Source organism: Nycticebus coucang, chromosome 5 (assembly GCF_027406575.1).
Source record: "Nycticebus coucang isolate mNycCou1 chromosome 5, mNycCou1.pri, whole genome shotgun sequence".
Lineage (NCBI taxonomy): Eukaryota > Metazoa > Chordata > Mammalia > Primates > Lorisidae > Nycticebus > Nycticebus coucang.
In genome coordinates this window covers 89393741-89406876 of record NC_069784.1, presented here as the reverse complement: position 1 = coordinate 89406876, position 13136 = coordinate 89393741, and positions in this window count along the sequence as shown.

Genomic DNA, 13136 nt, shown 5'->3' with positions numbered 1-13136 from the left:
GTGTAGAAACACATTTTAAAGGACAGACTACAGTAACAGTTGGGGTGATTAGACTCCACAGCTACAGATTTGATAACATGTAGTCTCTCCAGTAGTCTTATGAATGAACCTCTTTCCTTATCTTTTTTCAATTTCTAAATTGTTTTTTTGTCAAAAAGCATTGAAAACATTGAATCATGTCTATGTGTTTTATGCATAAGGTGTGTGAATTTCTGCGTAAGAACTGGCAACAGACTTAATTTCCTTACCTACAGCATGTTATAACATACTCTAATCTGAGTCCCTGCGTGAATTTCAGCCAGTGAGTAAATGAGTGGCACTTAAGTCACCCCCCAAGTGGGGCCACCTTCGGGCAGGTCCCAGGCCTTGAGCAGAGGCCGGGGGGGCAGGGGGGACAGTGTTAACTCAAGTGAAAGTGAGGAACACATGACAAAAACATACAGGTGACCCTGCCACTTGAGCTGTTTATCTTTGTGATTTCTAAAGCTGAATATGTGTTTTCAGATTATCCATATGTTCTCTCTTCTGCTTTAGAGTTGTCGAAATATTTTTGTATAAGTGAGGAAATCTGAGTCAAAATAAATTTCCTTTCCACCTATGTATCTGGAATGCACACTGTGAATCTGTGGAAATGGCTGGAGCCCCACCCTTCTGCCCCTGATCAAAGTTGGAGGAGGCTATGAGCAGCCTGCAGCCAACCCCACCGCGTCCTCACCCTCCCCGCCAGCAGAGATCCAACGCACTACTTCCTTCATGGTTTCGTCCTCATAGGTACCGACCCATGGCTCTCCAGATCTAGACAAGGTTCCTAACACATCCTCCTGGCCCTCACCCTGCCCCTCTCCAGCCTCTCGTCTTGTGAAATCCAGCCCCGGAGCTTCCTTCACTCCTTCCCTGTGCCCTCTCCCAGCTCAGGACGGTTGGCTCTCTGACCAGAAACAGTCCCAGCCGGCCACCCAGCTGAGGCCTGCTCAGTTTGCAGACGCAGCTGGGGAGCTGGTCCCTCAGGAAAGCGGTCCCAGAGACCCCCAAACTAGGCCCTGAATCCCTATTGTGTCCTCTTATTGCATCCCTCATCCTTCCTCCATGTAAGTTATCAGACATTTTTAATGTCCCCTGATCAATCTGTGGCTCCCTCACATTCATAAATAACACCAACTAAGCATGTTCCAGGTACGGGGCATGTTACTAAATCCCATATGTGTTTTCTATCCTTGAATCCTCTTAGCTATGATACGATGATGTAGGTACTGTTACTGACTTAATCGCTCAGATAAGAATTTAAGGCTCTTTGTTTTTTGAGACAGAGTCTCACTCTGTCACCCTCGGTAGAATGCTGGACCTCCAGCTCTTGGGCCTAGGAGATTCTCTTGCCTCAGCCTCCCAAGTAGCTGGGACTACAGGTGCCTACCACAATGCCCGGCTATTTTTTGTTGCAATTGCCACTGCTGTTTTAGCTGGCAGCTGGAGCCGGGTTCAAACCCACCACCCTTGGCATATGGGGCCAGCGCCCTACTTACTGAGCCACAGGTGCCGCCCAGAGACTTTCCATCTTTTGTATTTACCTGGATAGATTTGGAGAACATTCTCCTAAGTAAACTATCTCAAGAATAGAAAAGCAAGCATCCCACCTACACAGTACTAATGTGAAAATAGTAGAACAACTACTACAGGCCCACACTAGAGAAAAATACAATTAAGTTCAAGAATGGAGAGTGTTAGGAGGGGGTTCAATTAGTTCCCACCTATTGAGTGCAGTGTAGAGGTACATGGCACACTTCCTGGGTGAAGGACTCAACTACAACTCACACTTTAGACTTTCCCATACCAATACAAATAATACTAATCATATATACCCTTAGATTTGCCCATAATAAAAATTTTTTAAAATAATAATTTAAGGCTCTTGCCACCACCAAGCTGTGTGATTTTGTTGTGTTACTAAAACCTATCTGGAGACAGAAATAACTGGTGTTATTTTACAATATTTTATAGTTTTTCTGTTTTGTATATCCAACTCAATCTAATTAAATCCCAATTAAAACAAATGCTAAGTTTTTACTTTCTTGAAATCTATGCTTTTTTGACAGCCCTAACATCATAGTAACTCATCAAACTTCAGGCAGAGGTCTGAAAATCCAGGATCCCATCTTTATTTTCTACCATGTATTTCATTTTACTGATAGTTTATGTTCTAACTGACAGACAGGCACGACTCGTTGGATCTGCTATACTTTTAAATGTCCTTGTCAGTACTTGTGTGCCTGATTATCCTTATGGTTTTGTAAAAATTCTATTAGTGAGTTCCATGACATCATTGCAAAACAAGAAAAGGTAATGACTAAGTAGCAGAGTTAGCACAGTTCTGTGAACTCAGCAAAGAATGCTTTATGTAGTGAAACCTTTCAATTCCTATCATCTGAACACAAGATATCTTAGCAGCACACTGACCACTGTAAAGAGGTTGAGTCAAAAATAAACAAATCAACTATCTTCCTTATGAAGTTGCTGAGAAAGCCAGCAATCCCAGTCTATTGAGTGTCTTCATATTTGAGATATCCTGTTAAATACTAGGGGAACCTCCCCCCAAAATAAATGACAAAGCCAATACCCTTTATGTGATAGCATAATGAAGTGAAGTAAGACAAATATATGACTTCTCATAAGTAATGTTGTGAAGTAGATAAGACTGTGGTATGTAATGGGCTGCTGATTACGTTGTCTTTGTAACCACATCTACATATATACAACAAAGAACAATGCATTTTAGCTTGTTATTAGAAATTATTTTTTCAGAATCTTCATGCACATAGTGCTTTTTTTAAAAATTTATTTCGGGTTAATGTGAGGGTACAAACAACAGGGTCACAATATTTGAATTTCTTAGGTAGACCCTCTTGTACTTGTGTCCTTCCCCCAAAAGGTGTGCCATACACCCCTACATTGTGCCCATTCAGTGGGAGCACCCCAAACACCCATCCCCTCACCTCACTCCCTCCTTCCCCCTCTCCTCAACTGAATAGAGATGAGTTTTTCTCCTATGTGGGTGTAAATTAAATTGTCTACTGGTTTCATATTAGTATTGAGTACATTGGATACTTGCTTTTTCATTTTTTTATTTGTTTTTTTTTTTCTGTTTTGAGACAGAGTCTCACTATGTCATCCTCAGTAGAGTGCTGTGGTGTCACAGCTCACAGCAACCTCCAACTCTTGGGCTTAAGTGATTTTCTTGCCTCAGCTTCCCAAGTACCAGGGACTACAGGTGCCCGCCATAACACCCAGCTATTTTTTGGTTGTAGTTATCATCATTGTTTGGCAGGCCTGGGCTGGGTTGGAACCTGCCAGTGCTGGTGTATGTGGCTGGCATCCTAGCTGCTGAGCTACAGGCACCAAGTTTGTTTTTCCATTTTTGTGATACTATATTAAGAAGAAGATGTTTCAACTCTACTAAGGTTAATACAAAAGATGTAAAGTCACCATCTTTTTATAGGTGTATAGTACTCCATGGTATACATGTACCACACCTTGTTAATCCATTCCTGAGTCTGAGTTGATGAACATTTAGGTTGTTTCCACATCTTGGTGATTGTAAATTGAGCTATGACAAACAATCTAACGCAAATGTTTTTATTATAATATGATGGTTTTTCTTCTGGGGAGATGCCTAGTAGTGGAATTGCAAGGCCAAATTGGAGATCTAATTAGAGTTCTTTGAGGATTCTCCATACATCTTTCCAAAGAGGCTGTATTAGTTTGCAGTCCCACCAACAGTGTAAAAGCATTCCCCTCTCTCCACATCCGCCCTAGCAGCTGTAGCTTTGGGACTTTGTGATGTGGACTAATCTTACTGGGGTTAGGCAACATTACAGCATGGTTTTTATTTGTATTTCTCTGATGATTAGGAACAATAAGCATTTTTTTCATATGTTTGTTAGCCATTTGTCTGTCTTCCTCAGAGAAGGTTCTGTTTATGTCTCTTGCCCAGAGGTAGATGGGATTGTTTGCTCTTCTTTGTTGATTAATTTGAGTTCTCTGTAACTCCCAGTTATCAACCCTTTGTCATATTTGTAACACGCAAATATGTTTTATCATTCTGAAGGTTGTCTATTTCCCCATTAAAATGCCAACATCATACTTTGAAGAACTGGAGAAAAGTAGCTCTTTACTTTGTATGGAACCAGGAAAAAAAACATATAGCCAAGGCAATCTTTAGTGATAAAAACAGAGCTGGAGGCATCAGCCTACCAGACATCAGGCTGTATGACAAGTCCACAGTGATCAAAACAGCATGGCATTGGCACAAAAATACATACATGGACATTTGGAACTGAATAGAAAACCAAGAGATGAAACTAGTCTCTTACAGAAATCTGAGCTTTGATAAACCAAACAAAAGCCTACACTGGGGAAAAGAATCCCTATTCAATAAATAGTGCTGGAAGAACTGGATAATCACATGTAAAAGACTGAAACTGGACCTGCACCTTTCACTGCTTACGAATATTGATTCAAGATGGATAAAAGATTTAAATCTAAGGCATGAAATGATAAAAATACTAGAAGGAAAAACTCTTGAGGATGTTGGCCTGGGGAAAGATTTTTTTTTTTTGGTTTTTGACCGGGGCTGGGTTTGAACCCACCACCTCTGGCATATGGGACCGGCGCCCTACTCCTTGATCCACAGGCGCCGCCCAAGGCCTGGGGAAAGATTTTATGAAAAAGACTCATGTGGCAATCACAACAACAACAAAAATAAACAAATGGTGTCGCAGCCCTTAGTGGCCCCTATGGCCCTGGACTCAATTGCCACAGGAAGGAACCAGGCATGACATGGATTAGAAGTACAAGCTTGCCCAGACTGCCTCCAGTTCGAGCAGGCATGGGCACGGGGACACTCCACTCATTGCTCCTCTGTTATGGAAAGGTCAGTATCATATGACAAAGGCTTTGCCGCAGTTCATCTTCCTCCCTGTGTCCTTTCCATTTGCCTTCCTGGTTTCAGCAGACTCTCCCACCTCCAGAAGAGCTGCACCAGGACCTGCAATCAGCACCCTCCCAGACCTCCGGAAGAATTTCCAGGACCCATGATCGGGACCCTCCCACCTCTGGAAGAGCTGCTGGCACCCTCCTGGACCCTGGTAAGAGCTGCGCTGGGACCCTCCCGGAGCTCTGGAAGGGCTACACCGGGACCCACGATCAACCCCTCCCAGACCTCCATAAGAGCTGCGCCTGCCCATACCTGGTAAGAGCTGCACTGGGACCGGCTACCCTGCCTGCAGGGCCTCCACATACCCTGACCAGGAACTCGGGGAGCTGTACAACCCCACGACCTCCCTTCTGTATCATCCCTGCCTCCACACCGCCCCTCATCTGGCCAGGGACTCTGGTAGATGCATGCCCTCCGGAGCCCTCCCTGCCTCTGTGCGGAGCCCTTCTCCTGGTCAGAGACTGCTGGAGCCTTGACATGCTGTGCCAAAGTCAATGGGCACCAGGCACTCCCAGAATCATGTGCACCACCCCCCGCCCTGCTGCTGGATCTGGGAGAGTCACACTCCAGAGCTGCTCCCACAACCAGAACTCCCTGGCTGGGGCAGCCCCAGAAAAGCTACATAGGGTCACACCCTACAAAGATCCAGCAACAATAGAGTGATCCCCCGGGGTCTAAACTCGAAGATACATCACCCCAACTCTGAGGACAGCCAGAGGCAATGGTGAAAAACAATCATGAGATGAAGTCAAAGGAAAAACTCTGCCAATATGAATAATCACAGTAGATCAACTCCCCCAAGGAACAATGGGGCAGACACAGCACAAGATCCTATGCACAAACAAATAGCTAAGATGTCAGAAATCAAATTCAGAATCTGAATAGCAAATAAGATCAAATTAGAATTCCAAGCAGTAACCCAAAAGATGTCTCAAGAATTCAACGAATTCAAACACCAAATGACCAAACATTTTGACACATTGAGAAAAGAAGTTGCAGCCCTCAATGAACTGAGAAACACAGTAGAATCCCTCCGTAACAGAATGCAGCAAGCAGAAGAAAGGATTTCTGACATGGAAGACAAAGCTTTCGAACGCTCCCAAACTCTCAGAGAAGAAGAGAAATGGAGGGCAAAAACAGATCACTCTCTCAAAGAGCTCTGGGATAATTCGAAGAAAATCAATATTCATCTTATAGGGATCCCAGAAAGCAATGAAGTGCCTTCACAAGGCACAGAGTCTCTTCTCCATAAGATTATGAAAGAGAACTTTCCAGACATGCCAAGAGATTCTGAATTTCAGATAGCTGACAGTTTCAGAACTCCAGCACGGCTCAACCCAAATAAGACATCCCCCAGACACATCATAATCAATTTCACTAAACTTAATATGAAGGAGAAAATTCTGAAAGCTGCCAGATGAAAGAAAACCATTACCTACAAGGAGAAGAATATTAGAATAACTGTACCATCTCTCTGTTGAAAACTTTCAAGCTAGAAGATGGTGGTCATCGAATTTTAATCTCCTAAAACAAAATAACTTTCAACCCAGGATCTTGTACCCAGCTAAACTGAGTTTCATTTATGATGGAGAAATTAAATACTTTAATGACATTCACATGTTGAAGAAATTTGCCACAACTAAACCAGCTCTCCAGGATATTCTCAGACCTATCCTCCATAAAGACCAGCATAATCCTCCACCACAAAAGTAAACCCACCCAGAAATTTTTGATCAAATTCTAACTTCCACAGTCACAAAAATATTAAAAATGTCCACCGGACTCTCAAAAGGCTTATTAATATTCTCAATTAATGTGAATGGTTTAAATTGTCCTCTAAAGAGGCACAGGTTGACTGACTAGATACAAAAAATCAAGCCAGATATCTGCTGCATACAAGAATCTCATCTTACATTAAATGACAAATATAGACTCAAGATGAAGGGATGCTCATCTATACTCCAAGCAGATGGAAAGCAGAAAAAAGCAGGCGTTGCAATCCTATTCACAGAAGCAAAAGGCTTTAAACCAACTGAAATAAGGAAGGATAAGGATGGAAACTTCGTATTTCTTAAAGGTAATACTCAATATGATGAGATTTCAATTATTAATATTTATGCACCCAACCAGAACGCACCTCAATTTATAAGAGAAACTAACAGACATGAGCAACTTGATTTATTCCACTTCCATAGTAGTTGGAGATTCTAACACCCCTTTAGCAGTACTGGATTCAAAAAGAAGCTAAGCAGCACCTGTGGCTCAAAGGAGTAGGGCACTGGCCTCATATGCCTAAGGTGGCGGGTTCAAAACCAGCTCTGGCAAAAAAAAAAAAAACTTCAAAAAAAAAAAGAAGCTAAGCAAAGAAATCTTAGATTTAAACTTAAGCATTCAACATCTGGACTTAACAGACATATAAAGAACATTTCATCCCAACACAACGGAATACACATTCTTCTCATCAGCCCATGGAACATACTTCAAAATCGACCACATCCAGTGTCACAAATCTAACTTCAGCAAATTTTAAAAAATACAAATTATTCCTTGAATCTTCTGAGACCATCATGGAATAAAAGTTGAACTCGGGCGGCACCTGTGGCTCAGTCGGTAAGGCACCAGCCCCATATACCGAGGGTGGCGGGTTCAAACCTGGCCCTGGCTGAACTGCAAACCAAAAAATAGCTGGGCGTTGTGGCGGGCGCCTGTAGTCCCAGCTACTTGGGAGGCTGAGGCAAGAGAATCGCTTCAGCCCAGGAGTTGGAGGTTGCTGTGAGCTGTGTGATGCCATGGCACTCTACCGAGGTCAATAAAGTGAGACTCTGTCTCTACAAAAAAAAAAAAAAGTTGAACTCAATAACAACAGGAATCTGCATACCCATACAAGAACATGAAAGCTAAATAACCTTATGCTAAAGAATAGATGGGTCATAGATGAGAATAAGAGGAAATCACCAAATTTTTGGAACAAAACAACAACGAAGACCCGAATTATCAGAACCTCTGGGATACTGCAAAGGCAGTCCTAAGAGGGAAATTTATAGCACTGCAAGCCTTCCTCAAGAAAACGGAAAGAGAGGAAGTTAATAATGTAATGGGACATCTCAAGCAACTGGAAAAGGAAGAACATTCCAACCCCAAAGCCAGTAGAAGAAAAGAAATAACCAAAATCAGAACAGAATTAAATGAAATTGAAAACAAAAGAATTATACAACAGATCAATAAATCCAAAAGTTGGTTTTTTGAAAAAGTCAATAAAACAGATAAACCTTTGGCCAACCTAACCAGGAAAAAAAGAGTAAAATCACTAATTTCATCAATCAGAAATGGTAAAGATGAAATAACAACAGACCCCTCAGAAATTCAAAAAATTCTTAACGAATATTACAAGAAACTTTACTCTCAGAAATATGAAAATCTGAAAGAAATCAACCAATACCTGTAAGTATGCCACCTACCAAGACTTAGCCCGAACAAAGTAGAAATGTTGAACAGGCCTATATAAAGTTCTGAAATAGCATCAAGTATACAAAATCTCCCTAAAAAGAAAAGCCCAGGACCAGATGGCTTTATGTCAGAATTCTACCATACCTTTAAAGAAGAACTAGTACATACATTACTAACCTCTTCCAAAATATAGAAAAAGAAGGAATATTACCCAACACATTCTACAAAGCAAACATCACCTTGATCCCTAAACCAGGGAAAGACCCAACAAGAAAAGAAAATTATAGACCAATATCACTAATGAATATTGATGCAAAAATACTCAATAAGATCCTAACAAACAGAATCCAACAACACATCAAAAAAATTATACACCATGACCAAGTGTATATTTATCCCAGGCTCTCAAGCCTGGTTCAATATACGTAAATCTATAAATGCAATTCAGCACATAAACAAACTAAAAAATAAAGACCATATGATTCTCTCAGCTGATGCAGAAAAAGCTTTTGATAATATCCAACATCCTTTCACTTAAGAAAATTGGTATAGAAGGGACATTTCTTAAACTAATAGAGGCCATCTACAGCAAACCCACAGCCAATATTGTATTGAATGGAGTTAAATTGAAATCATTTCCACTTAGATCAGGACCAGGCAAGGTTGCCCATTGTCTCCATTGCTCTTTAACATTGTAATGGAAGTTTTAGCCATTGCAATTAGGGAAGAAAAGGTGATGAAGGGTATCCACATAAGGTCAGAAGAGATCAAACTTTCACTCTTCACAGATGACATGATCATATATCTGGAAAACACTAGGGATTCTACTACAAAACTTTTAGAAGTGATCAAGGAATACAGCAATGTCTTAGACCACAAAATCAACACACAGAAATCTGTAGCCTTTGTATATACCAACAATAGCCAAGCTGAAAAAGCAGTCAAGGACTCTATTCCTTTCACAGTAGTGCCAAAGAAGATGAAATATTTGGGAGTTTATCTAACAAAGGATGTGAAAAATCTCTATAAAGAGAACTATGAAACTTTAAGAAAAGAAATAGCTGAAGATGTTAACAAATGGAAAAACATACCATGCTCATGGCTGGGAAGAATCAACATCATTAAAATGTCTATACTACTCAAAGCAATATATAATTTTAATGCAATTTCTATAAAAGCTCCATTGTCATATTTTAAAGATCTTGAAAAAATAATACTTCATTTTATAGGGAATCAGAAAAAACCTTGAATAACTAAAACATTACTCAGAAATAAACACAAACCAGGAGGAATCATGCTACCAGACCTGAGACTGTACTATAAATCCATAGTGATCAAAACAGCATGGTACTGGCACAAAAACAGAGGAGTAGATGTCTGGAACAGAATAGAGAACCAAGAGATGAATCCAGTTACTTACCATTATTTGATCTTTGACAAGCCAATTAAAAACATTCAGCAGAGAAAAGATTCCCTATTTAACAAATGGTGCTGGGTAAACTGGCTGGTAATCTGTAAAAGACTGAAACTGGACCCACACCTTTCACAATTAACTAAGATAGACTCTCACTGGATAAAATATTTAAACTTAAGACATGAAACTATAAAAATATTTGAAGAAAGTGCAGAGAAATCTCTTGAAGGAATCGGCCTGGGTGAATATTTTATGAGGAGGACTCCCCAGGTATTTGAAGCAGTACCAAAAATACATTACTGGGACCTGATCAAACTAAAAAGCTTCTGCTCAGCCAAGAACATAGTAAGTAAAGCAAGCAGACAGCCCTCAGAGTGGGAGAAAATATTTGCAGGTTATACCTCCGATAAAAGTTTAATAACCAGAATCCACAGAGAACTCAAACGTATTAGCAAGAAAACAACAAGTGATCCCATCTGAGGGTGGGCAAAGGACTTGAATTGAAACTTCTCTAAAGAAGACAGATGCACGATCTACAGACACATGAATAAAAGCTCATCATCCTTAATCATCAGAGAAATGCAAATCAAAACTACTTTGAGATATCACCTGACCCCAGTAAGAGTAGCCCACATAACAAAATCCCAAACCAGAGATGTTGGCGTGGATGCAAAGAAAAGGACACACTTCTACACTGTTGGTGGGAATGCACACTAATACGTTCCTTCTGGAAAGATGTTTGGAGAATACTTAGAGATCTAAAAATAGACCTGCCATTTGAGCCTATAATTCCTTTACTATGTATATACCAAGAAAACCAAAAATCACACTATAACAAAGACATCTATACCAGAATGTTTATTGCAGCCCAATTCATAATTGCTAAGTCATGGAAGAAGCCCAAGTGCCCATCGACCCACGAATGGACTAGCAAATTGTGGTACATGTATACCATGGAATATTATGCAGCCTTAAATAAAGATGGAGACTTTACCTCTTTCATGTTTACATGGATGGAGCTGGAACATATTCTTCTTAGCAAAGTATCTCAAGAATGGAAGAAAAAGTATCCAATGTACTCAGCCCTACTATGAAGCTAATTTATAGCTTTCATTTGAAGGCTATAACCCAACTATAGCACAAGAATATGGGGAAAGGGCCAAGGGAGGGGAAGGGATGGGGGAAGTCAGGTTGGAGAGAGGGTAATGGGTGGGGCCACACCTATGGTGCATCTTAGAATGGGTACAGGCAAAACCTAGTAAATGTAGAATACAAATGTCTACATACAATAACTAAGAAAATGCCATGAAGGCTACGTTGAACAGTTTGATGAGAATATTTCAGATTGTATATGAAACCAGCACATTGTACCCACCCCACCCCCCCAAAAAAGAAGTACAAGCTTGCAGGAGGTGGGCTAACCTTGCTTGCAGGACAGTCCCCAGCAACCTCCACAGTGGCCTTTTATTGACACAGCACAAGACAGATGAGGGGAGTATTAGATAATGATTGGGTGCCTGAGGATCACCATGGGCTCGGCTTTCTCCACAAGGAGCACCTGAGGACAAATGGCCCGAGGGTCTGTTCCCCAGCTGCAAATCATCTTGCTCAGAGGTTATCTGGCTCTTGGCATCCTGCACAAATGGTACTTCATTAAACTGAAAAGCTTCTGCATAGCTAATGACACAATGCCCATTTTTTGAGACAGAGTCTTAGTCTGTCACCCTGAGTACAGTGTCATGGCATCATAGCTCACAGCAACTCAAACTCTTGGGCTCAAGAGATTCTCTTGCTTCAGCTTCCCAAGTAGCTGAGACTACAGGTGCCCACCACAATGCCCAGCTAGTTTCTCTATTTTTGTTTAACTTTTTTTTTTTTTTGTAGAGACAGAGTCTCACTTTATGGCCCTTGGTAGAATGCCGTGGCATCACACAGCTCACAGCAACCTCCAACTCCTGGGCTTAAGCGATTCTCTTGCCTCAGCCTCCCAAGTAGCTGGGACTACAGGCACCCGCCACAACACCCAGCTATTTTTTTTTGGTTGCAGTTCAGCCAGGGCCGGGTTTGAACCCGCCACCCTCGGTATATGGGGCCGGCGCCTTACCTACTGAACCATAGGCACCACCCTTAGTTTCTCTATTTTTAGTAAAGACAGGGTTTCGCTCTTTCTCAGGCTGATCTTGAACCCCTGAGCTCAAGCAGTCCACCCACTTTGGCCTCCCAGAATACTAGGATTACCGGGGTAAGCCACCACAACTGGTCATAATGCTCATTTTTTTTAAGCCATTGAAGACCTTTGAAAACAATGTTAATCTGTCCTACATGGTTGGAATCAGGTAATTGATGAAGTTTTACTTTCCTAATCACACCTTCTACCCTAACACAATTTTTTTTTTGGCTTTTTTTTTTTTTATTGTTGGGGATTCATTGAGGGTACAATAAGCCAGGTTACACTGATTGCAATTGTTAGGCAAAGTCCCTCTACCCTAACACAATTTTAATTACCTATCACCATGTCTGTCCTCTAGGAAAGGTCCAAAAAGTACCACAGATTGATAGTTTGCAATGAATTTATTTATTCATGAATTCCTCCTACATATAATGTATTGCTACTTCACCCCTGTAGCAATATAAGAGGCAATTTCCTGAGTAATAGAAATGATAATAGTAATAGTAATGATCAAACTAGGTGTAGTCCCTGCCTCTACCTCAGTAGCTAGTGGGAGATAGAGACAAATAAACTGGAAAATGCAATGTATTCTGTAAATGCTATGGTAGGGAAAGCACGTGGTGCTGTAGAGCACATGAGAGAGTACTTCACACAAGCCTGAAAGAATCAAGACAGGTGTTCAGAGAAAATGGACCATTGGTGGAGCACTAATGAATGATAAAAAGTAGTCCAAAAGGAGGGAGGTAAGTCATAGAAGAAAGGTTTTTTTAAGCAAGGGAAAACAATGATCAAATAAGCATTCCAGGGCTATCATGCAACTGCAGCATGGGAAATGGGATTGATCGCAAGGACAAAGCTGAAGACAAGGAGATCAGTTCAACGTTGTTGCAGAAATTCAGCTAAGAGTGGATGGTGGCCCAATATAAGGTGAGAACGGAAGAAAAATGTATAATGATTCTCCAGGAAACTCAGGAACCAGAATCAGCAGGACTCAGTCATTATTTGGAGGCAGAAAAACAGATGAAAAATGAATGTGAGATTTCTGGCCTAGGCACAGAGATGGATGGTGGCATTAGTCACTGAGTGGGGTGGGCAGGAAGAACAAATACATGGGGAAA